Below are 27,420 nucleotides of genomic sequence, written 5' to 3' on the forward strand. Positions count from 1 at the left end.
CGAAAGGGAGGGATGCGCGTTGTCTGTTCTAACCCAGTCTATAGGTCCCAAGCAACGCCCTTGTGCCAACTTCTCTGCCACTCTTGACCCTGTAGCCAGAGCTTTGCCCGCCTGCCTTCGAGCGGTAGCCGCCGCTGCTGTCTCTATCCGACAAAGTGAGGGGATCGTGCTTTCAAACCCCCTCACCGTGCTAGTACCCCATGCAGTTGACACCCTCCTGAACCAGACTAAGACTCAACACCTGACTAGCGCACGACTGACTGGTTATGAACTGACTCTGCTTGCACCCCACATCACGTTGAAACGATCCACCACTCTGAACCCAGCCACTCTGCTACCTCTCCCTGACAATGACCCCAATGCGTCCCCTATACATGACTGTGTGACCCTCACCGACGAACAGACCAAGAGTAGGGTTGACCTCCGAGATACTGCCTTCCCAGATCCTGACGGAGAGCTGTGGCTCCCCAACGGCACCACTTCAGCCGCCTATGCAGTCACCACGGCCCGAACAGTTGTTGAGACAGCCCGCATCACACAGCGATCCGCACAGGCGGCTGAACTGATTGCTCTCACACGAGCATGCATCCTAGCAGCGGGGACAACCGCAAACATTTACACCGACAGCCAGTACGCCTTCGGGGTGGTTCACCACTTTGGGCTCTTATGGAAGGAGAGGGGATTCCTGACTTCCCATGGCACACCCATCCTACATGGAGATCTAGTCTCCGCTCTGACCGAAGCAGTCCTCCTCCCCACACGGCTAGCTGTGATCAAATGCCAGGCACACAAAAAGGTGACGGACATTATAGGACAGGGAAATGCGCTGGCTGACATCCCTGCCCGAACCACAGCCGAGAATAGGTCAACAACACGCATGTACGTGACCAGGTCAAAAACTGAAAAATGGAAGGATGCTAGGGAAACCATTAGAGACATACAATTGGCCAGCTCACCACACGAATTGACTGAATGGGCACGGGTGGGATTGAAAGACGATGAAGGCTGCTGGCGAACTAGAGACACGAACAAATGGTTGCTACCTGACTCATACCTGATTCCCATGCTGACCATGACACACTCCCCCGCACACATAGGGTCTGCCCCCATGATTGAACTCATCTCCAAAGTCTGGCACAACGACAAAATCCCAGACTCAGCTAAACGCCTAGTCCAACAATGTCTGATATGCCTCCAACACAACCCTGGTAAAGGAACTGCTGTACCCCGGGGAGGGTTTGGGGTTCCTAGTCACCCCTTTGAGGTCCTAAAGATGGACTACATTCAGTTAGAAAGGTGCCAAACCCTGAAGTACGTGCTTGTCGTTGTGTGCGCCTTCAGCAAATGGGTGGAAGCCTACCCAACCCGCGACAACACTGCACTGACTACCGCAAAAGTACTACTGAAAGAATTCTTCCCCCGTTACGGCCTTTGTCGAATTTTGTAGAGCGACAACGGCCCCCACTTCGTAGCCGAAGTTATCCAACTCGTCTTAAAAGGGTTGGGTGTAAAACAGAAGTTTCATGCGGTCTTCCACCCCCAATCTGCAGGCTTGGTTGAGTGACATAATGCCACATTGAAACTCAAACTAGCCAAAATAGTTGCCACCACAGGACTGAAATGGCCAGATGCCCTCCCACTAGCATTGCTATCAATGCGTTCCACTCCTACCAAACACCACTTAACCCCCTACGAGGTCGTCTTCGGGCGACCCATGAACCTTTGTACTGCACTAAAACCAGCATCCATTCACGATGTCCCGGACGTCCTCATGTCTGACTATCTGTACAATCTAACTAAAACGTTGTCTGTTATCCATCAGCAGGTGCTGCAAGCCATTCCCGATGCTTCCAGGGGCCCCGGACACGACATCCAACCCGGTGACTTTGTCCTAGTGCGCAACTTCCAGCGCACCAAGAGTCTGGAGCCCCGGTGGACGGGCCCCCTGCAAGTCCTGATCACCACCCGAACAGCTCTTCGAGTGGAGGGGAAACGTAATTGGCTGCATGCACACCACTGCAAGAAGGTATCATCGACCCTGACGACCACCGACAACATCACCGCCCAAGAGGAACTTCTGGACAAAGACCGACCATCCCTGAGCTGCTACCCGAATACAGAGACACTTGAATTGACTGAATATCCCGATCCCACTGTGCCATCCAAAGAAGGGTATAACCTACGACGAAAGGAGGGAACTTCGGCTAAGCAGACCACAAACTAAGTTGAAATCTCAGAGTGGTAGCCTAGTCACCTCAAAGGCCTCCAGGAGAGAAACTAAACAAAGTCTGTGGTTCTGCCCGCTACCGAGTCCCTTGAAGGTGATGGAAGCGCCCGACATGAAGATGATGGAAGCAACCGGACGTCCGAAGATACACTACAAAAACCCAAAGACTGACAAAATGCACAGCTCAAAGACTATTGCACTTTTATTACCCTTCTCCTTTGCCTCCTTCTCATGGTTACTTTCTGGATCATGGAAGAAAACGCACCCGCTCATAAGACATTGCTGACCACTGCTCAACCCACCACCATGAAAGAACACCATCTGATTTCACTTTCACCCCAACTCTGAGAAAGACGTAAGGAGTTCTGGAATAACTCTTTTGTGCAACTGCTCCACCAACACAATCTTGCCGCCAATGCCACTAACTGCTGGATCTGTGGATTGCTACCACATGCCACTGGACATTCTATCCCTTTCATCCCTTCGCCCTTCTCTGTCCATGGCTCCTGCCTCGCTTGGCTAATCCTCCTGCAAGAAAGTTACAAGGACAATGCCACTTCCGGCAAAACTGTGTCGCACTTCTATCATGGGTTCTGGCTGAACCAAACTGGAAAAACCTCCGCCCCCTTTTGTCCTCTGAGATCAAACACCTCTTTCCATATGGACATCCCTGCCAAGGAGCGAGTTGAAATGCAGGTGTTCAACAACCCAGCCAGACCCACCTTCTCTTACCTCCGGAAACAAACGGCCGCCACCCTAACAGTGGCCCTATCCGTCGTCAACATCACAGGTCTGGTGTGCCTCGAAGGCCTAGGAACACAGCCGGTAGGCCACAGTTCCTGTCTCATCACCCGAACATTGGACTCAGTTGACCCACCCTCCTTTGTTACCTCCCCAAATATGTACTTCGTCTACGGTACTAAGGCCTACACCTGGCTTCCGAAAGGTTGGGGAGGCACCTGCTACATCGCTTTTATCCTTCCTCCAACATATGTGGCTCCAGCAAACCATCACCGGCAGAAACGTGCAAAGGACATTGTACAAGCCGACTCCACTGGAGCACAGTTCATGGATGCAGTGAAGGGACTTGTTCCACTGTGGGGTCCAATGGCAAACAGCCGTGCCATCCGGCACCTAACCCAGGCAGTTGAAACCACAATGAACATTACAGCCGGCATCCTCACCAACAACACCGCTGAGCTTCAGGCCGTCCACCTGGTAGCTCTTCAGAACCGCTTCGTTCTAGACGTGGTTCTGGCTGATCGTGGAGGAGCATGCCGCATCATTGGGTCCAGCTGTTGTACCTACGTACCGGATAACTCACCCTCAGTCTACAAGGCGATCGAACACCTCCACAGACTTTCCGCAGAGGTTCATCAGGAGCAAGAAGGATGGTCACTTGGGAGTTGGTTTTGGGACACTATTTAAAGTTGGGGGTGGAGGTTGTTTACATTTATCATGATACCAATTGTGATACTGTGTGGGTGCTGTCTGGGGATTCAGTGCTTGCCACCTTTATGTTCACTTTTCACGAACTACATCTGCCCTAAGACTTTGAACTTTGAAGCAGAACGAATGAAAGCCCTGTACGAAGTAGAAGTACGTGGTATTATGGGGATAGATCCGAACTAAACAAGCTGGCGAGATGTGTTAAAAGGGAGGACTGTGGAAATTGAGTTCGTATCTGAACATTATCTGCGCCATCTTGTCTCTCCCCAAGCGCCACACGCAGAAAATGCGCGACGGCCATTTTAGGCACCATGGTCTCATTGCCGATCGCCGCTGCAAACATCCCCCGCGCGCCGGCCACCCCCCTGCTCTCTCATACATGGGCCATAAACCCTCTCCTTCTGCGCGACCCTGCCATGGAACCACATCCCGCGCCTGACCAACACCTCCTTTCATCACATACATGGTCATACATCCTTTTGATAACCCCCTTCCTCTGCGCCCGATTGTCCGAACCGATCCCAGGCCATCACCTAGCCCTGCGGATGCAGTTTATTGCCCCTACTGTAAGGGAAACACCTCACATCAAAGGGATTACAGTAGATCAAGGCCCCCACCCCCTGAGACCCGACCAGTCGCACACACCTCCGGGAATTGGCGGAATGTCCAGCTGTGTGATAGCCATCTCCTACTGTGGGTGGGGTGGGGACTTCCACTGTAGTTATGTGTGGGAGCGGATCCGAGCCGGGGATTCTGAGGATGTTCTTTCATGTATCAAAGCAATCTCAAGAATGTGCCATGTACAATAAACCGGTAATAAAGTAAAAAATGTGTGTATAAGAGACGAGGTCTCAGAGATGCAGAGAGAGCACCTCGAGACGATACCTTGCTGTCCGATCTGATGTGTTCTGCTCCGACAAAATAAAACTTTGTTTCCTGCCTTCCAGTCTCTGGCGCCTGCCTCTTTTGTTGGTTAATCATCGAATGGTATAAGAGGCGATTACCGCCGGGCAATACTTGAAAGGTTATCGACTGAAACTGCCGCTACCATTTAACAATAACTATAACTATCTACTGGCGACCGCCAGTAGATAATATATATATATATATATATTATCTACTGGCGGTCGCCAGTAGATAGTTATAGTTAGGACCGTGTTTCCATAGGAAATCCGCAACATTCTATTTGGAATAACTTTGGCGCCGGTCGACGAATCCTCGCGAAATTTTCAAAACTAATGGGGCGCTATGCTCCGCTCCTACCCTGAATGTCTCGGGGGGATTCGTCAAGAGGGGGCTGAGAAAAAGGGGGTCCCAAAACACGTTTTCCCCATGCATTTTCCCATAGGACCTTTAGTCCGAGCTACAGCCCGAACGGCTGAACAGAATTACTTGAAATTTGGCAGAGAGGTAGTCCTCAGGTCAAGGATGTGCCTTTTGTAGGTCTGGTGTAAATCTGTTCAGTAGGTCCTGAGAAAATAGCATTTAAATCAATATATATATCTGTAAGCTCGCTCCGAGCGCTTACCGTAAGCTTACCGTACGCGTACGGTGCCGTGCGCGAGCTCAATTCTGATTGTCGTTACATGACTGTAAACATTCGAATCGGTCGAAATCAGGATGTGTCGGCCGCCATTTTATGTCTCTCGCACTGAGAAACAAAGGTGGGGAACGTGAAAAGGGGGCAACGAAGAGAGTTGCAGACCCCCTAGTGTTTGTCAGGGGGTCCAAGAAGGACCCAAAAGTACGAAAAATACATTTAATAATTTAAAAAAAAATCGCGGAGTGCGCGTACGGTAAGCTTACCGTACTCGCACGGGAAAAAAAAATAAATAAAAAAAATAAAGAAGTAACAATCACATTTAGTAAATAAATTAAAGGAGCCACAAGGGAGAAAAAAGCAAATGTTTCTGTGTAAAGAAAGTTGAGACGCGCACGGCAATGAAATTCCACGTTATAGTTAGATCAGGTAACTATAACTTGCGCGACCGCAATCCACAATGTGTAATTTCAGATGTCATCATTGATGTCATGAGTGATGTCAATGACCATGTCATGAGTGATGTAATATGTGACGTCATCAGCAGTTTATTGTGGGCGCGCAAGTTATAGTTACCTGATCTAACTATAACGTGGAATTTCATTCTTTTTTTACGAGTGAAATGTACAGCTAACTATAACATGTGTGAAACCTATGGTTTTTTAAGTGAATATATATATATATATATATATATATATATATATATATATATATATATATATATATAAAAAGTTCCACAAGTGCCCAAGACTTCAGGATGCACTCGCCATCAGTGAAATTCCATTTAACAGGCAGCAGCGCAGTTTAGCAATTCACAGTTCTCATATAGATGCCTTACGCGTTTCAGATTGTAAAATCCTTGTTCACAGGCTCGGGCGGCAGCACACACAATGAGAAAGACTCACGATGACATCACCAGTACTCTCTTTTATTGCCCACAGGTGAAAACCTTCCATGATGTTGAAATAGCATTCTGGGATCGGTAGTCTTTATAATACATGCCTCAGTTCACAATGAAGCTCTTGTTGCTCGCTCGTAAATAATAAACTTCAATTCAGCCATTAGTGGGCTAACTATAAATTGCACGCTGCGTTGCAAATTCAATGCCAAAACTGATGGTCCAATGACGGCTCCCCACATAGGAAGCCCACCGGCCCGCTGTCATACGCGGTGGTGCAACCTCACGGCAGGGCTGCCGCGCATACATAAAGTTCCACAAGTGCCCAAGACTTCAGGATGCACTCGCCATCAGTGAAATTCCATTTAACAGGCAGCAGCGCAGTTTAGCAATTCACAGTTCTCATATAGATGCCTTACGCGTTTCAGATTGTAAAATCCTTGTTCACAGGCTCGGGCGGCAGCACACACAATGAGAAAGACTCACGATGACATCACCAGTACTCTCTTTTATTGCCCACAGGTGAAAACCTTCCATGATGTTGAAATAGCATTCTGGGATCGGTAGTCTTTATAATACATGCCTCAGTTCACAATGAAGCTCTTGTTGCTCGCTCGTAAATAATAAACTTCAATTAAGCCATTAGTGGGCTAACTATAAATTGCACGCTGCGTTGCAAATTCAATGCCAAAACTGATGGTCCAATGACGGCTCCCCACATAGGAAGCCCACCGGCCCGCTGTCATACGCGGTGGTGCAACCTCACGGCAGGGCTGCCGCGCATACATAAAGTTCCACAAGTGCCCAAGACTTCAGGATGCACTCGCCATCAGTGAAATTCCATTTAACAGGCAGCAGCGCAGTTTAGCAATTCACAGTTCTCATATAGATGCCTTACGCGTTTCAGATTGTAAAATCCTTGTTCACAGGCTCGGGCGGCAGCACACACAATGAGAAAGACTCACGATGACATCACCAGTACTCTCTTTTATTGCCCACAGGTGAAAACCTTCCATGATGTTGAAATAGCATTCTGGGATCGGTAGTCTTTATAATACATGCCTCAGTTCACAATGAAGCTCTTGTTGCTCGCTCGTAAATAATAAACTTCAATTCAGCCATTAGTGGGCTAACTATAAATTGCACGCTGCGTTGCAAATTCAATGCCAAAACTGATGGTCCAATGACGGCTCCCCACATAGGAAGCCCACCGGCCCGCTGTCATACGCGGTGGTGCAACCTCACGGCAGGGCTGCCGCGCATACATAAAGTTCCACAAGTGCCCAAGACTTCAGGATGCACTCGCCATCAGTGAAATTCCATTTAACAGGCAGCAGCGCAGTTTAGCAATTCACAGTTCTCATATAGATGCCTTACGCGTTTCAGATTGTAAAATCCTTGTTCACAGGCTCGGGCGGCAGCACACACAATGAGAAAGACTCACGATGACATCACCAGTACTCTCTTTTATTGCCCACAGGTGAAAACCTTCCATGATGTTGAAATAGCATTCTGGGATCGGTAGTCTTTATAATACATGCCTCAGTTCACAATGAAGCTCTTGTTGCTCGCTCGTAAATAATAAACTTCAATTCAGCCATTAGTGGGCTAACTATAAATTGCACGCTGCGTTGCAAATTCAATGCCAAAACTGATGGTCCAATGACGGCTCCCCACATAGGAAGCCCACCGGCCCGCTGTCATACGCGGTGGTGCAACCTCACGGCAGGGCTGCCGCGCATACATAAAGTTCCACAAGTGCCCAAGACTTCAGGATGCACTCGCCATCAGTGAAATTCCATTTAACAGGCAGCAGCGCAGTTTAGCAATTCACAGTTCTCATATAGATGCCTTACGCGTTTCAGATTGTAAAATCCTTGTTCACAGGCTCGGGCGGCAGCACACACAATGAGAAAGACTCACGATGACATCACCAGTACTCTCTTTTATTGCCCACAGGTGAAAACCTTCCATGATGTTGAAATAGCATTCTGGGATCGGTAGTCTTTATAATACATGCCTCAGTTCACAATGAAGCTCTTGTTGCTCGCTCGTAAATAATAAACTTCAATTAAGCCATTAGTGGGCTAACTATAAATTGCACGCTGCGTTGCAAATTCAATGCCAAAACTGATGGTCCAATGACGGCTCCCCACATAGGAAGCCCACCGGCCCGCTGTCATACGCGGTGGTGCAACCTCACGGCAGGGCTGCCGCGCATACATAAAGTTCCACAAGTGCCCAAGACTTCAGGATGCACTCGCCATCAGTGAAATTCCATTTAACAGGCAGCAGCGCAGTTTAGCAATTCACAGTTCTCATATAGATGCCTTACGCGTTTCAGATTGTAAAATCCTTGTTCACAGGCTCGGGCGGCAGCACACACAATGAGAAAGACTCACGATGACATCACCAGTACTCTCTTTTATTGCCCACAGGTGAAAACCTTCCATGATGTTGAAATAGCATTCTGGGATCGGTAGTCTTTATAATACATGCCTCAGTTCACAATGAAGCTCTTGTTGCTCGCTCGTAAATAATAAACTTCAATTCAGCCATTAGTGGGCTAACTATAAATTGCACGCTGCGTTGCAAATTCAATGCCAAAACTGATGGTCCAATGACGGCTCCCCACATAGGAAGCCCACCGGCCCGCTGTCATACGCGGTGGTGCAACCTCACGGCAGGGCTGCCGCGCATACATAAAGTTCCACAAGTGCCCAAGACTTCAGGATGCACTCGCCATCAGTGAAATTCCATTTAACAGGCAGCAGCGCAGTTTAGCAATTCACAGTTCTCATATAGATGCCTTACGCGTTTCAGATTGTAAAATCCTTGTTCACAGGCTCGGGCGGCAGCACACACAATGAGAAAGACTCACGATGACATCACCAGTACTCTCTTTTATTGCCCACAGGTGAAAACCTTCCATGATGTTGAAATAGCATTCTGGGATCGGTAGTCTTTATAATACATGCCTCAGTTCACAATGAAGCTCTTGTTGCTCGCTCGTAAATAATAAACTTCAATTCAGCCATTAGTGGGCTAACTATAAATTGCACGCTGCGTTGCAAATTCAATGCCAAAACTGATGGTCCAATGACGGCTCCCCACATAGGAAGCCCACCGGCCCGCTGTCATACGCGGTGGTGCAACCTCACGGCAGGGCTGCCGCGCATACATAAAGTTCCACAAGTGCCCAAGACTTCAGGATGCACTCGCCATCAGTGAAATTCCATTTAACAGGCAGCAGCGCAGTTTAGCAATTCACAGTTCTCATATAGATGCCTTACGCGTTTCAGATTGTAAAATCCTTGTTCACAGGCTCGGGCGGCAGCACACACAATGAGAAAGACTCACGATGACATCACCAGTACTCTCTTTTATTGCCCACAGGTGAAAACCTTCCATGATGTTGAAATAGCATTCTGGGATCGGTAGTCTTTATAATACATGCCTCAGTTCACAATGAAGCTCTTGTTGCTCGCTCGTAAATAATAAACTTCAATTCAGCCATTAGTGGGCTAACTATAAATTGCACGCTGCGTTGCAAATTCAATGCCAAAACTGATGGTCCAATGACGGCTCCCCACATAGGAAGCCCACCGGCCCGCTGTCATACGCGGTGGTGCAACCTCACGGCAGGGCTGCCGCGCATACATAAAGTTCCACAAGTGCCCAAGACTTCAGGATGCACTCGCCATCAGTGAAATTCCATTTACCAGGCAGCAGCGCAGTTTAGCAATTCACAGTTCTCATATAGATGCCTTACGCGTTTCAGATTGTAAAATCCTTGTTCACAGGCTCGGGCGGCAGCACACACAATGAGAAAGACTCACGATGACATCACCAGTACTCTCTTTTATTGCCCACAGGTGAAAACCTTCCATGATGTTGAAATAGCATTCTGGGATCGGCAGTCTTTATAATACATGCCTCAGTTCACAATGAAGCTCTTGTTGCTCGCTCGTAAATAATAAACTTCAATTCAGCCATTAGTGGGCTAACTATAAATTGCACGCTGCGTTGCAAATTCAATGCCAAAACTGATGGTCCAATGACGGCTCCCCACATAGGAAGCCCACCGGCCCGCTGTCATACGCGGTGGTGCAACCTCACGGCAGGGCTGCCGCGCATACATAAAGTTCCACAAGTGCCCAAGACTTGTGGGCAATAAAAGAGAGTACTGGTGATGTCATCGTGAGTCTTTCTCATTGTGTGTGCTGCCGCCCGAGCCTGTGAACAAGGATTTTACAATCTGAAACGCGTAAGGCATCTATATGAGAACTGTGAATTGCTAAACTGCGCTGCTGCCTGTTAAATGGAATTTCACTGATGGCGAGTGCATCCTGAAGTCTTGGGCACTTGTGGAACTTTATGTATGCGCGGCAGCCCTGCCGTGAGGTTGCACCACCGCGTATGACAGCGGGCCGGTGGGCTTCCTATGTGGGGAGCCGTCATTGGACCATCAGTTTTGGCATTGAATTTGCAACGCAGCGTGCAATTTATAGTTAGCCCACTAATGGCTGAATTGAAGTTTATTATTTACGAGCGAGCAACAAGAGCTTCATTGTGAACTGAGGCATGTATTATAAAGACTACCGATCCCAGAATGCTATTTCAACATCATGGAAGGTTTTCACCTGTGGGCAATAAAAGAGAGTACTGGTGATGTCATTGTGAGTCTTTCTCATTGTGTGTGCTGCCGCCCGAGCTTGTGAACAAGGATTTTACAATCTGAAACGCGTAAGGCATCTATATGAGAACTGTGAATTGCTAAACTGCGCTGCTGCCTGTTAAATGGAATTTCACTGATGGCGAGTGCATCCTGAAGTCTTGGGCACTTGTGGAACTTTATGTATGCGCAGCAGCCCTGCCGTGAGGTTGCACCACCGCGTATGACAGCGGGCCGGTGGGCTTCCTATGTGGGGAGCCGTCATTGGACCATCAGTTTTGGCATTGAATTTGCAACGCAGCGTGCAATTTATAGTTAGCCCACTAATGGCTGAATTGAAGTTTATTATTTACGAGCGAGCAACAAGAGCTTCATTGTGAACTGAGGCATGTATTATAAAGACTACCGATCCCAGAATGCTATTTCAACATCATGGAAGGTTTTCACCTGTGGGCAATAAAATAGAGTACTGGTGATGTCATCGTGAGTCTTTCTCATTGTGTGTGCTGCCGCCCGAGCCTGTGAACAAGGATTTTACAATCTGAAACGCGTAAGGCATCTATATGAGAACTGTGAATTGCTAAACTGCGCTGCTGCCTGTTAAATGGAATTTCACTGATGGCGAGTGCATCCTGAAGTCTTGGGCACTTGTGGAACTTTATGTATGCGCGGCAGCCCTGCCGTGAGGTTGCACCACCGCGTATGACAGCGGGCCGGTGGGCTTCCTATGTGGGGAGCCGTCATTGGACCATCAGTTTTGGCATTGAATTTGCAACGCAGCGTTCAATTTATAGTTAGCCCACTAATGGCTGAATTGAAGTTTATTATTTACGAGCGAGCAACAAGAGCTTCATTGTGAACTGAGGCATGTATTATAAAGACTACCGATCCCAGAATGCTATTTCAACATCATGGAAGGTTTTCACCTGTGGGCAATAAAAGAGAGTACTGGTGATGTCATCGTGAGTCTTTCTCATTGTGTGTGCTGCCGCCCGAGCCTGTGAACAAGGATTTTACAATCTGAAACGCGTAAGGCATCTATATGAGAACTGTGAATTGCTAAACTGCGCTGCTGCCTGTTAAATGGAATTTCACTGATGGCGAGTGCATCCTGAAGTCTTGGGCACTTGTGGAACTTTATGTATGCGCGGCAGCCCTGCCGTGAGGTTGCACCACCGCGTATGACAGCGGGCCGGTGGGCTTCCTATGTGGGGAGCCGTCATTGGACCATCAGTTTTGGCATTGAATTTGCAACGCAGCGTGCAATTTATAGTTAGCCCACTAATGGCTGAATTGAAGTTTATTATTTACGAGCGAGCAACAAGAGCTTCATTGTGAACTGAGGCATGTATTATAAAGACTACCGATCCCAGAATGCTATTTCAACATCATGGAAGGTTTTCACCTGTGGGCAATAAAAGAGAGTACTGGTGATGTCATCGTGAGTCTTTCTCATTGTGTGTGCTGCCGCCCGAGCCTGTGAACAAGGATTTTACAATCTGAAACGCGTAAGGCATCTATATGAGAACTGTGAATTGCTAAACTGCGCTGCTGCCTGTTAAATGGAATTTCACTGATGGCGAGTGCATCCTGAAGTCTTGGGCACTTGTGGAACTTTATGTATGCGCGGCAGCCCTGCCGTGAGGTTGCACCACCGCGTATGACAGCGGGCCGGTGGGCTTCCTATGTGGGGAGCCGTCATTGGACCATCAGTTTTGGCATTGAATTTGCAACGCAGCGTGCAATTTATAGTTAGCCCACTAATGGCTGAATTGAAGTTTATTATTTACGAGCGAGCAACAAGAGCTTCATTGTGAACTGAGGCATGTATTATAAAGACTACCGATCCCAGAATGCTATTTCAACATCATGGAAGGTTTTCACCTGTGGGCAATAAAAGAGAGTACTGGTGATGTCATCGTGAGTCTTTCTCATTGTGTGTGCTGCCGCCCGAGCCTGTGAACAAGGATTTTACAATCTGAAACGCGTAAGGCATCTATATGAGAACTGTGAATTGCTAAACTGCGCTGCTGCCTGTTAAATGGAATTTCACTGATGGCGAGTGCATCCTGAAGTCTTGGGCACTTGTGGAACTTTATATATATATATATATATATATATATATATATATATATCAGCATACGCCGCATTTACCACCCCTCAGTAAACAGTTCGTGAGAAAAGCAGACACGGACCCAGATTGATGTGCTTTATAGATATATTTCAATGTCGGCCATTACGCGTTTCAGTCCTTGACGGACCTTGATCAAATGACAGCGCTGATATGGTAAACAGACCATTTAACGTGCTACAGGTTATCACGTGATGGCAAAGTGGCTATAGAACTAGAAGACATACTATTACACTTTTCAAGGGAATGCTTTCAAAATCAATATAACTATACATGTTAAAACAGTGGATCAACAGTGAGTGATATCAACTCATTTTGTTCAACTTCACGACGTGAAAAAATCCCCATTTGGTAATAAATAAATGGCTTATTTAAAAAAAACTAATGTCATGTAAAATTATTTTGGTCAATAAATATGTAATATATAAATAGATACATATATAATTTTAATATCACAAAAAATCTAATATAACATACTCCTCATGAAACGTGAGTTGTTCAAAGAAAGTTTACATTTTCTGGTTTAACATATAGAAGATATTGGGATCAATCCCCCGTTATCTGTTATTTAAAGCAATGAACAGATTTGCCTAGTGTAAACATGTATTCCTTATCTAAAGTGCCAAGTGCTACCTAAAAAGTGCTAAAATAATCCCATCTTTTTCATCATAAAAATAGAAAACTAGTGCGGACGAGCGCTTGCTGCACCTGGCGATACATCAAGCCCCTGACCTGCCGTGAGGGGAACGGCGCTCAATGGGGTCAGCCTCACCCTTCCTTGCGATCCTTGTACTCTCTCCGCTGCCGTGAGGGGAACGGCCATCTCGGACTCTACTTTCCAGCATCCCTTGCCCCGGGCGCCTGCCTTTCACGTCATCAGGCAGCGCCGGGGAGGGATTTAAGTCCACCTGAAGACCCGCAGCGCGGGACGCGCGCTTGCTGCACCTGGCGATACATCTCCGCTGCCGTGAGGGGAATGGCTATCTCAGACTCTACTTTCCAGCATCCCTTGCCCCGGGTGCCTGCCTTTCACGTCATCAGGCAGCGCCGGGGAGGGATTTAAGTCCACCTGAAGACCCGCAGCGCGGGACGCGCGCTTGCTGCGCCTGGCGCTACATCAAGCCCCTGACCTGCTGTGAGGGGAACGGCACTCAACGGGGTCAGCCTCACCTTACCTTGCGATCCTTGTACTTTCTCTGCTGCCGTGAGGGGAACGGCCATCTCGGACTCTACTTTCCAGCATCCCTTGCCCAGGGTGCCTGCCTTTCACGTCATCAGGCAGCGCCGGGGAGGGATTTAAGTCCACCTGAAGACCCGCAGCGCGGGACGCGCGCTTGCTGCACCTGGCGATACATCAAGCCCCTGAACTGCCGTGAGGGGAACGGCGTTCAACGGGGTCAGCCTCACCCTACCTTGCGATCCTTGTACACTCTCCGCTGTCGTGAAGGGAACGGCCATCTCGGACTCTACTTTCCAGCATCCCTTGCCCCGGGCGCCTGCCTTTCACGTCATCAGGCAGCGCCCGGGAGGGATTTAAGTCCACCTGAAGACCCGCAGCGCGGGACGCGCGCTTGCTGCACCTGGCGATACATCAAGCCCCTGACCTGCCGTGAGGGGAATGGCGCTCAACGGGGTCAGCCTCACCCTACCTTGCAATCCTTGTACTCTCTCCGCTGCCGTGAGGGGAACGGCCATCTCGGACTCTACTTTCCAGCATCCCTTGCCCCGGGCGCCTGCCTTCCATGTCATCAGGCAGCGCCGGGGAGGGATTTAAGTCCACCTGAAGACCCGCAGCGCGGGATACGCGCGGGCCGCGCCCGGGCCAAGCCCGGGCCAAGGGCGGTCCCATCCTTGCCCATCATTGACAGGAGGAGACAGGATAGGGCCCCCCTCTAATCCTGAAGACAAGGGCTCCAAGGTACATTGCTTTTTTATCACTATAAGGTCTGCTAATACCCCAAGGGGCGAACTATAATATCGTTAATTGTACATCTAAGCTGCTGACGACCTACGTCTACAAGCCCACCGTTTTATTTTTGCATTTCCGTTAAAGTTCTTTTTTAATATAGCTATCGTCACTGAATGGGTAAGAGGAAGGCACTGGAGGGTGGGGGTACCGTGGGGAGCAAAAAGGGCAAAAAGTCCAAAATAGCCAGTCATGCAGCCAGCAATTGTGTCTTAGACAGAATTGAGAGTATTGTCACCGACTGCGAGGAAATACTGGGATGTAACATCACGGTGATTGCTGTGGGCGAAGAAGTAGGGCTGGGTAATAATCCCCACAAGGTCATTCCGACCATGTTTAAAAATAAAAATAAAAATCACACACCCTAATCCCATTTCCCACAGTTCACTAATGGACGACACAAGGTTTACATCTGCACTGGACTCCCCTGCACCCCGGTCCAAACCCTCTGAGTGGGGGGGCCCCGTTTCTAAGAAAATGGGTGACGAGTTCTTGCAATCCATCCCATGTTCTAATAGATTCTTAGCGCTGGACTCCGTAGTTAGTCCAACCGGGAGAAGCAGTCATCTTGCTTAGGCCGTGGCCCCTATGATTCCCTGCACATGCAAAGCATCCCTTGAGGGCCTCATGGAGAAAGTTGAAATCCTTCAAAATGAGGTCGTCTCACTTAGAAAGATTATTGAGACTCTAAACGCCAAGCTAAGTTCCTCCCTGCCCTCCCCACCTCTCCAGTCCAAAGCGACTTCCGCTTCTGCGGCTATCCCAATCGCCAGTCCACAGATTGATTCTGCTGTAGTGGCATTCGCTGTGTAATTGCCCCGCCTTCCTCGCCCTCCCTTCCCAATCCCAAGAGAAATCATGCGGAAAAATTACGTTTAGGCAGGCTCCATCATAACATTGTAAACTTCAGGGGGGTTAATACTAGGGCTCCTCAAGGCCACCCATCTATTGAGCAGCATGTCCCGACCAACAACATCCGGACCATATTGTACAGACAGGGCGTCAAATAATAAGAAAACGGTTTACATGGTGAAAGTCCCCAAACCCTCCCCCACTCGGGGGTAAGAAGGCGGCGAATCACTTCGCAATAAGGTTACACACTGGCTGTGCCATGTTAGGGGCTGCAGATCCATCATTAGGGAGGATATCATCAGTGTAAGGAGGTTATCGGACCACAACTCCCGGCTCGACTGCATCGAGTTGGAACTAGTAGATGCTACTCTGGCTGAGAACTTAGTGGCCCTGGAATTCCGCACCTCCTCCCCAGAGCCCTCGTCTATACAAATCAGGAGTACACCTCTCTGGGCTCCATTGGGGGTGAAAATCCATCTGACTCTAGTGGGACCTAGGGGGGAGTCAGGCTTGGATAGGGTGGATTGACCGTTATTGGCAACAAGTATTGGTCACAGCGTGGTTCCCCCACTAACCTGCCCCAGCGAACATATTGTCCCAGCTGCCCCCTCCTCTCTAGACATCTGTGAGAGTTTGGCAATTCATAGAAACCTGACACCTTATGACATCTTAGGAGATGTAGGGTTAATAGATTCATCAAATAAGACCAAACTCAACATTCTTCCCTGGAACATAGCGGGACTAGAGAAGAAGCTACTACTCCCAGAATGGAATGCCCTAGTCGGAAAATATGAGATTTGTCTATTCCAGGAAACATGGAGTCTAACCCCCCTATACAAGTCAGGATATTCCACTTATTTTTGCCCGGCTATTAGTTCAAGTAGGGGACGCCCATCTGGGGGTCTCCTTATATAGGTCAGCACTTCCCTGAATTGGACAATTACCTCCCATAATTGCATCTCACATGATATTTTACACTTAACAGTACGTGGAGCTCCTAACAGACCATCATTGGATCTTTTGAATATCTACGTTAGGGGCTCCAAGGGTGCCCTGGGCTCTGCAACTATTTCATCTCTGGAGAGCATGCTATCTGGCATTCCCCCTACTTCCTACATAATTATAGGGGGTGATTTAAATTGTACGTTCGAACCGCTTGGCGAGGAGGATTTTCTTGGCACCGACGAAGTAGACGTAAAATGGAATATTCCCGCCCTTGTGATACCCCCCATTAGGAAGTGGTCTCAGAGGGTTATCCAAATAAATGCACTCATGCAGGAATTTAATCTCAGAGCGGTAAATGGGAGATCAACCTCTGACTTACACGGGGCTTACACTTTTAACAGGATCAGCTCCCCGTCTAGGATTGATTACATCCTTTTGGATGTTAGGCTATGGCGAGATCTGATAGACATGGTAGTTAAACCCTCCTCAGACAGTGATCATAATCCCTTATGCTTAGAGCTAAATAATGTATGGCTGGCACCTGGGGCTGAGGTAAGCACTCGACCGTTTTTGTCCACCAGAGAAGTAATCCCCACTAATTGTCACAGACGCCTTAAATGGCTGAAAGTTGCCAACCAGGAACATAAAATGGAAAGCATTATGGGCATTTTAGATGCTGAGATTAGTAAATTAATGAATCTCTCTAATTCAGTGCAGGTCCAGCCAAATTTCCATCTGACCTACCAAGAATTCATCACCAAACTGAGTGCCTTCTCCAGGAAATTAAGAAAAAAGATCCTATGGCAGTCTCTAAAGCAAGGAAGGAATACTCTGGGGCCCAGAGGGAGGCCAAGAAAATCTGGGACGAGAACCACTGGCAAGATCTAAAACAAGCATCTAAAGAGAAAGATCCGAAAGGTTTCTGGGATCTCATCAATAAAAGGGCCAGTAGTTCTCCACTCCCTATCTCTAACCATCTTACCGATAATCAGTGGGTGGATCATTTTGCTAAGCTGTATTCTGCTGACGATATTTATCCCCTTCCCCCAGCTACTGATTGCCTTCCCACCCCTAGTGCTCCCGTTCAATATTCAGATTGCTTTGAATTAGCCGAGGTGGAGACAGCAATAAATAGCATAGCCCCAGGCAAGGCAGCGGGTCCAGATGGCCTCCCTGGAGATTTGCTCCTACATGATCCTGAGACATGGGCACTCCTTATCCTATTGACGCTGAATTTAATAGCGAGGGGATCACCTGTGCCAGACTCTTGGAAAGGAGCTGCAGTGGTCCCCATTTTTAAAAAGGGGAACAGGGAAGACCCTGCCAACTACCGACCGATTAGCTTAATCGATGTGACACAGAAAGTGGTTGGCAGGGTCCTCCTGGCCAGGATTGGAACTTGGATTGAAGATAACAGCATTCTGTCCCATTCCCAAGCGGGCTTTAGGAACAAAGTGGGAACAATCGACCAGGTGTTTAGATTTTTCACGATCTATTGGAAGACAGTACTCCTGTGGAAAGGCAGTCTGTATCTGGCCTTCATACATTTGAAGACCGCTTTTGATTTGGTACCGCGGGGGAAACTTTGGTACATTCTACAACAATTAGGTATCCCCCCCCTGGTCCTTGATATTATACAGCGTTTGCACAATGGAAACTATGCTAAAATAAGATGGGGGTCCCAAGGGAAATTGACCGAGAGCATGGCGGTGAACAGGGGGGTCCGCCAGGGTTGCGTGCTGGCACCCACCCTGTTCTCTTTATGCATCAATGGGGGTTGATTTCCTGTGACAGGAGCCGGCAGACGCTCCTTCCCTGGCTGGGGAGAAGACCCCGACCCTCCTGTTCGCAGACAACACTCTCTTGATCTCAAAATCACCGTGGGGACTCCAGAAGCTCTTGAATAGGTTTGGCATCTTTTGCAAATTACATGGGTTGACAATTAACACCACTAAAACTAAGATTATGAGCATCAACCCACCCAAACGCTTTAAAAACAATTTCACCCTGGATGCGGCCCCGCTGGATAATGTGGAGGGTTTTGACTATCTGGGGATTCGCATTTCTAAGGATAGGAGGTGTTGTCCCCACCTAGCCAAGATGCTTTTAAACCATAAGAGGGTCTCTGGTGCTATCTTGAGAGAACAACGCCTATCTGGGTCCAGGCCAGTGGCCCCTGTGCTCGCTGTCTATGATGGCAAAGCGCTTTCGTCGGCCTTGTATGGATATGAGCTCTGGGGTTTCAAGAATGTTGGTGAACTTGTCATATCTGAAAATAAGTTTATGAGAGACATAACTTCTCTACCTACCTCGAGGCCTCTGAAGCCTTTATTCTTTGACCTGGGTAGGCACTATATCCAAGATATAGTACGCCTGTGCCCCCTTCTCTTTTGGGCCCGCATTAGAAGGACTACCGAACTGTCCAATTACGCGGCAGCTCTTGATGAATTGTTACTAGCCGACACAGGGGGCAAGATCAAATGGCTATCGGACCTTCGGAAACTTCTAACCGCCATTGGTCTAAAAGAGGCATGGTGTAGTCAGATCCCACCAATAAAGCAGGTTCTTAAAAGAATTTATTGGGGATGGGTACAGTCACAGGTCATTCAAAACCCCAGACTAGGGAAATTGACTGAGGGGTTCTTCCAACACAAAACCACCTGTAAAATGGAACCTTATTTGGATTTTATCCAGACCCCCAGAGATAGGGCTCTATACATGAAGTTGAGATTTGAGACACTCCCTACCAACAGTCTAATCGCAAGTTGGAAAGGGTCAAACTTGACACCTACACCCTGTCCAGGATGTGCTTATCATAATGAGTCCATTGCTCATTTCTTGTTCGCCTGCCCGGCGTATAGGTTTGCCAGAATTAGGTGGCTAAAGCCGGTTTGCCAACTTCTAGGACCTATGAGCCATCGAAATGCACTCCGCATCCTATGTACAGATGTATCATCACTTACTTTGATATGCGGGGTGGCCAAATTCTTGGGCTGTGCTTGGCTAACAAGAAACAACATTTTGACAAGGAAGCTAAATTGCCCCACTGTCCAGGCATGAACTGTGATTAGAGACCAGTTAATTGGTGGTAATAATTCTGGGTTTCTCTTTTATACAGGCTTTCGGACAATATTTATAGTTTTATATCTTTTATGGCTTTTAAAAAAAAAGAAACAAAAAAAAACTCCAAAACATAATTTATAAAACTTGTATTGGTAATTGTATTGCACAAGCTGTACTAGGTTATGATTTAATCGCTTTTTTAAAAATAAATTCTGTAAATATGTCTTTTTTTTTTAATCTGAAATTGTACTGCTTTCATGATATTTTTTATCGAATAAAGCTATACTACTACTACCACTAGAAAACTAGTGTAAAATACTAAAGTGCATATAGTGAACTTAAAAAAAACGGAATGTTGACCGGTTGAAGTAAGGTAGCAGCATAAATATAGTTTGCATAAATTCTTTCCTTATATTGTTTTTACACCTGTTAGATTTAGTTCATTACGTAAAAGAAGGAAAGATCGAGATAACTATGAGGACCTCATCTAGTCTGTCATGTAAATATGTTTCAAAACAATTATATAAAAAACAGGTTTACATTAAGAGAAATTATGGAACGGGAGCTGGAGAGGGGCAGGACATTATTACAGGCAAGTATAAAGATCTTCCGTGTTATTTAATCCTCCTGGTGTTTTGCTGTTCAGGTTAAGGATATATCGGGTTTCCAGTTTTCTAAGTTGGTATTCCCTGTTGTCCCCACTTTTAGTTTTAAGTACAGCGTCTATCACAAAATAAGATAAATCTTTTAGATTGTTATTGTGACATTCTCGAAAGTGCCTAGCAACAGGGTAAGTTGGATCGCCATTGTTAATAGCTCGGATATGTTGCAGAATTCTTTTGTTGACAGACAATTTAGTACTGCCTACATGTCTGAGCTGACATGTACATTCTAATACATAAATGGCAAATTCAGTTTTGCAATGGAGGGGTTTATTGATTTTAATCTCTTTTTTGCAAAATGCATTTTGGTAGCTGTTTATATTTTTGCCATATTGACAAGCTTTACATGTCTTGCATTTGGTGAAACCATTTGGAAAGGTTAGCCAGTTACTAGTTTTAGAGGACTCAGGTCTACTGGAAACTAAGCGATTAGACATCGAAGGTGCTCTTTTGTATGTAGTGCTTGGTTTCGTGGGGAGCTTGTCCCCAATTATGGGGTCATTTTTAACCGAAACCCAGTTTCAGTGTATAATCATTTTTATTGCTTTTTCCTGAACATTGTAAGTGATAATAAGTCTCAGCTCGTCAGAGTTTTTATCAGGGATTTGAGACATATTCTTAGTTTTGTTGGGAATCAATAAATCATTTCTTTCCAATTTGTTAGTTTTGTTGATAGCCCCCTGTATGACATTCATTGGGTATCCCCTTGATAAAAGTCTCATCTTGCTTCTGTCTTGAGCTGCTAAATCATCTGGGTTACTGCAGATCCTTTTAAGTTGCAACATTTCTTCATATGGGATGCTGCGTACTAAGTAACGGGGATGAAAACTGGAAAAATGTAAAATAGCATGTACTGCTGTTTCCTTTCTGTACAATTTAGTATGAAGTACATTGTCCTTAACATAGATTCCTACATCTAAAAGATTCATGCTCTCCTTGTTGATATTAGATGTGAAATTCAGATTAATGTCATTTTCGTTTATTTCTGCAACAAAATTCAAGGCCTGTGCTTTGGTTCCTCCCCATACAATAAACAGGTCATCAATATATAGACAATACAGTTTGACATGATCATTGAAATGTTTCTTATGTTTGCACATGAGAACCAGCTCCTCCCACCAGCCCATAAATAAACATGCATAGCTGGGAGAGAAGCTGGCTCCCATGGCAACGCCTCGCATTTGTTGATAGTACAAGTTATTAAATAGAAAAATGTTGTTGTTCAGACAAAAATGTATCATGCCTAATAGCATAGTATTGTGTTGGGGCAAGGTAGCTTTGTTTTTGTTTAAATAAAATTCTGTTGCACGTAGACCATCTTTGTGGTTAATACAAGTATATAAGGAAGACACATCCAAAGTTATAAGGTAACATTTGTTGTCCCATTCAAAGTCACTTAATTTGGAAATGAAATCGCCCGTGTCTCTTATATAAGAGGGACGTTTTTGCACATATTCTTGCAGAAAATAGTCAATATATTTGGAGGCATTCTCAAGTAAACTGCCTCTAGCCGATATAATGGGCTTGCCAGGAGGTTTAGTAGCATAGATAATAAACCCATGCCCTTATAAGCCACCAATTTGGTATAAAACTCCTTGGCTGTATCTTTTAAGGACCCTACATTGCTCAGTCTGTAGCAAGATCTATCATTCAGCTGGGAATGTGCCTCTTCCATATTGTCTTTTCTAGCCCATAATACCACGTTCCCTCCTTTGTCATAATTCCTGATTATGGTGCTTTTGTCATTTTGCAGTTTGTTGACCAAAGAGAAATATTGTCTTCTCCTGTTATTCATTTTGTTCTTGGAATTAGAGATCCTGTAGTTTAGTTGTTTAATTTTATTAACTACATTTTCGCTGAACAAGTCTATGCCGTCTTTTGCCATTATGGGAGTGAATTTAGATTTATTTTTAAAGGGTGTAACAATCTTTTGAGTTTCAGGTAAGACAGATAGGTCTCTAATTAAATTGGGGGAAGAGTTTTGGGAATCAATGTCTTAGTTCTCTTGATGCAATTCAGTCAATACTTGTAGTAAATAAGGGTCAGAATATAGTTGTGATTGCAACATTTCTGTACTTTGTATGTCCTGTTGGTTTCTGGAATTGGACTCCGCATTAGAATCTTTCATGGCATGAAATTCCCGCAATTTGAGTTTTCGCACAAATTTGTAAATATCCATTCTAGTGTTAGGGTAGTCAAAGTTGGATTCAGCGCAATAAGATAAGCCTAAAGCCAGAATTTGAATTTCTGCTTTGTTGAGGGTTGCTTCAGACAGATTAATTACAGTTCTCGTAGATTCCTCCAATGTGTTTATCGTCGGTTCCACCATCCCCTCCCGCGTCTCTTTCTGTTGTTGCGTGCAGTTGTTGCGTTTTCTAGCCCTCCTCCGCTGCCCCCGCTGGTGGTTTCTCCTCTGCCTGGGGTCGCGGTCGGAGAGTGGCTCTCCGCTAAAAAATTCAACTCTTCAGCGGGGGAGGGTGCAGCTCATGTTTGGTGCATGTATATTCTTGTGGAGTCTCCCTCTACCTCACTTTCAATTGCTGAACTGAGATCTGAATTCGAAGTATCAACAGTTCTTTGTTTTGTGAGTGAAGGGCCGGATTGAGCATTGGAGGCAGCATATTTGGTGGTTTTCATTGCATCATATTTGCGCGAGAATGTAAATATTCTGCCAGTTTCATAATCCACGCGGTCCCATGTTGGAATTTGAATGCCTTTCGTTCTTTGACTTTATCTTCCTCTTTGCGTAATCTGTTAGTCATTTCTGATTTGAGTTTGGCAGTTTCCTCAGTGAGGTTCATGGCCATTATGTCCTCCGTTAGTTTGTCTATACGGAGTTGGAGCGCTGCTCTATCAATCTCCGCATATTTGACCAGAATCTCAACTAGGCGTCTGGAAGAGTCTAAATTACATTGTGCCCATTCTTGCATCATTTCCGGATTCAGTTGTTCATAACTAAGTGCTGTGAGTATTCGCAATCCTCTAGGAATTCTCCCCACATCCAAGTATCGTTGTAGTGATTTGTGCTCTCAACACTTCCCCTGCTCACCACGCATCAACTTCTCCAATGCTTTCATTTTGCTTTTGAGGTCATCATTTGTGCTGGTTACATTGGCCCCTTGTAGTTTGTGCCGAATATTGGAAGGGGGCACATTGGCAAACATTTCAGAGGCTGCCGCCTCACGGTCTTTCAGCGTGTCGGCCGACATATTGAATTTGAATGGTTTGAATATTTATATATTCCATCCAACAAGTTGCCCTGATGAAAAAACCACTCATGCGAGAGTTGCTCGGTTTATTTCCAGATAACAGCAGACAAACAGCTTCCCACTTCCTGGTACATCACTCTGGCCATATGCGTTTCGGAAAATCATCTTTCCTTGTTCACTGGCAAAATCTGGGTCATGCCCAACTACAGGGAACATGCTTAATATATTCACAGAGTCCCCGCCTCAGCGGGCGTTTAAGCAGCAAAGCATTCTAGTACTCGCCGTCCCTTTAAATAAAACACAGTGGTTGGTGCCGTGCTCAGTATCATAACAAGTCTCTTACCCAAGTGGGCTCCTTAATGTGACGAAAAACTCCTTGCGCTGTGCATAAAATTCTGCAACAATGGACTCACACGCCCTCTCAGCACGCCAGTAACTGGTGCTGCAGGGCCGCTAATAGGCAGCGGGGCATTCTCACGGTGAGGGGATTATTATGAGGGAACTAAGAGGCCCAGGAGGCATTGAAGCACACGCCCAGTGGGGCGGGACTCTGCAAATGATTAAAATGAATTCCCCCAGCTGCGATATTGTTTGTGGCCAGTGATCAAGGGCAAAGTGTTGCTGAAAATCGTTTGGCTCTGTGATGGACTGAAGGAAGGAGCCTGCGTCTGTGTGCAGCCCACAATAAAGAATGGAGAAAAGCTCTCTTGTGTGTTGGCGTTTTCACCAGGGTAACCTTTTTTGATGGGATTTTTAACGGCGCGCCCAGCCACGAAAACGCCCCGCTGCTCAAGGGCGGACCTGTGACGCCTGGATATCCGGGTGGCTGAAAGGAGAGAGAGTCCTGAATTGTGGGACAAGTAATGGCAGCATTTGCAAGGTTTCCCTCCTTTCAGCAACCCACATGGGTAAAAAACTGTAATTTCTAACGTATTCCGCAGCACCCACTGAGGATTATTATGAGGAAACAACAAGGCCCAGGAGGCATTGAAGCACATGCCCACTGGGGCGGGACTCTGCAAATGATTAAAATGAATTCCCCCAGTTGCGATATTGTTTGTGGCCAGTGATCCAGGGCAAAGTGTTGCCCGAAACACATTTGGCTCTGTGATGGACTCAAGGAAGGAGAATGCTTCCGTGTGAAGACTACAATAAAGAATACAGAAAAGCACGCTTGTGGGACCTTATACGTTTTTAGTTAGGCAGCACAATATCCTTGGTGCAACAACATCAACTGTTGCATGGCTAAACACTTATAAGGTCCCTAAGGCGAGACCTATTGGCTATGCCAATGCTTGTTTTAATTCAATTTGACCCTGAGGGATGGGGTCTCTGGGCCTTATAAGGCTCAGGAATGGGGTAGTGTGAAATTCCTCCCATTTTTCATTACATTTGCCCCCACGGGATGGGGTACCTCGGGCCTAAAATGGTTCTGGGAGGGGAGCTGTGCACCCTCTATCCTATTGATAGTGGTTGGCCCTGTGGCATGGGGTTCCCAGGTGCTCTTAAGGCTTGGGAAGGGGGCTATCTGCTCCCCTTCCTAGTAGGAGTGGTTGGCCCTGGTGTATGGGGTCCCCGAGTCCTCCTAAGACTCAAGGAGGGAGGCCAAAGGCCCCTCCCCTATTATCAGTAGTTGTTCCTGGGGATAGGGTCCCCAGTGAACATTTTGGCTCAAGGAGGGGGGCTGCATGCCCTACCCCAAAAATTCCAGTTTTAGACACATGAGAATGGACTTCCAGGCAACAAGAGAGGGACACATGGTCCTCTCCTGTTATTAATGGTTGGCCCCAGGAGATGGATTTCCCAGAGCCCATTTGGGCTGGGGTACGGGTGGCATGACCCCTTCCTATAATTGGACTTTACCTCAGGGATGGGAAACCTTGAGGCCAATTTGTACTTGTGTAGGGGGACCTTGTGCACCCTTCCCTATAATAAGTGTTTTGGCCCTGGAGGATGGTTTACTAGGCCTCTTAAAGTGGGGGATGGGGCTACATGTCCCCATTTTCTATAACTAGGCCACTAGGATGGGTTCTCCAAAGCCTGTTTGGGCTTGAGGAGTGGGATCACTTCCCCCTCTCCTAAAGGTAGTGTTTTGCACCAGAGTGGTGAGGTCCCAAGTGCCTATCAAGCCTCAGTGAGGGGGGCCATGTACCCCCTTCCCTAAACTTAGAGTACAGCCCTGGGGGATGATGTCCCTGAGGCCTATTTAAGCTCAGTGTAGAGGCAGTGCACCCCATAATAAAAATATTTTTTGCCTCACAGGATGGGGTCCCAGGGCCTATGGAGGCTTGGTGAGGGGGCCGCATAACCCCTTCCCCTGACAAGGAGGTAGGTGCCTGCAAGGGGTTGGCCACAGCAACTGGTGTACAGCTGTACTCTGGGGCATTTGGCTTTATGTATCATGATATAATATTACTTTATGTGAAAAAAACATAGAAACTAATTGAAAAAACAAAGGTTAAAGAGACAATACCGTTAGGTGTGATAATAACATCTGATTTCGTTTTTAAAAAGCCTTTCCAATTTACTGACTGGGAAAAGTATGTCATCAGTGATGTCACTGACCATGTAGTGAGTGATGTAATATGCTAGGTCATAAAAAGTGCATTGTGGGGGGCACTAGTTATAGTTAGCTTAGCTAACTATTGCTGCTGAATTTTACTGGTTTGTGCAAGTGAAATCTGAGCCTAACTATAATGTCCCTGTAACGTTTGTTTTTTACATTGAATGTCTATGTTTGTTAAATGCTAATTCCTAACTTTAATATTCCCTGTAACCTTTCTTTTTTAGTGAATTTCATATGTTTTTTAAGTAGTAGTCTCATTTGCAAAATGGTGGAGAAAGGGGTCTGGACCTCTGACCATTTCTCAGGAATCTTGCTGTGTATGACTCGCAGGAGGTACCAGGAGGGCGTCTTGGCCCCTAAGGTCCCTCAGGAGTAAAGTGGACTACATCCCCCAACCAGTAATTTACCAGTAGGCACATTTGCAGAATGGTGGTGAAAGGGGGTGTGGCCTCCAATGACTTCTTAGCAATGCCACAGTGTGGGACTTACTGAAGGTAACAGGAGGGGTGACATGCAGCTCCCTCTGCTTTGAGCAAGCGTGAGCAAAATGCTCTTGATTTCTCAAAACGGAGCACTGTTTGCAATGCCTTGGTGGCAAGCCATAGCAAACTTTAATGCTCAACCCAGGAAATTGCAGGAGTCAGCCCTAGGAGGTGGCGGTCCCCGGGCTATATTTGACTCCATGAGGGGGGCCCCCTCTGATGTTAATTTAGCTCAACATAGGTTGTGGTCACTGGGGTTGTGGGGGAGCCAGATGGCCTCCCGATTTACATTAAAAAGCCCCAGGATATGGCAGTCCCAAGAGCTACCTCTAGTAATTCCCACACAACTGGATTGATGAGAGGTAGTCAGAGGCCATGCCTACTTTCTCCACTACTTTGCAAATGTGCCTTCTGGTGCACTGCTGCTTGGGGTATGAAGTCCAATTTAGTCCTAAGGCCCTCAGGACACAAAGGGACCTCATTCCCTTCACCAGCAGTATGCATAGAGGGCACCCCCATCCATGGTACACCCCAGGAAGGCTTGAAAACCAATTTTCATTAATGGTGCTGCAGATCCTGCAGGTTCCATTAAAAAAGTCAAGGTTTTGGCCCCAGATTTTTGCACTTCAACCTCTGCCCATCCCTCCACTCCTTGTTTAATCCCAAACCTTTCTGACTACTATGGATCCCCCTATAATATTTTCAAAAAATGTCCTTCCTTTTCCCAATTTATCTACCTAACAGGTCCACATGTC

This window comes from Triturus cristatus, chromosome 8 (genome assembly GCF_964204655.1).
Source record: "Triturus cristatus chromosome 8, aTriCri1.1, whole genome shotgun sequence".
NCBI classification, from domain to species: Eukaryota; Metazoa; Chordata; class Amphibia; order Caudata; family Salamandridae; genus Triturus; species Triturus cristatus.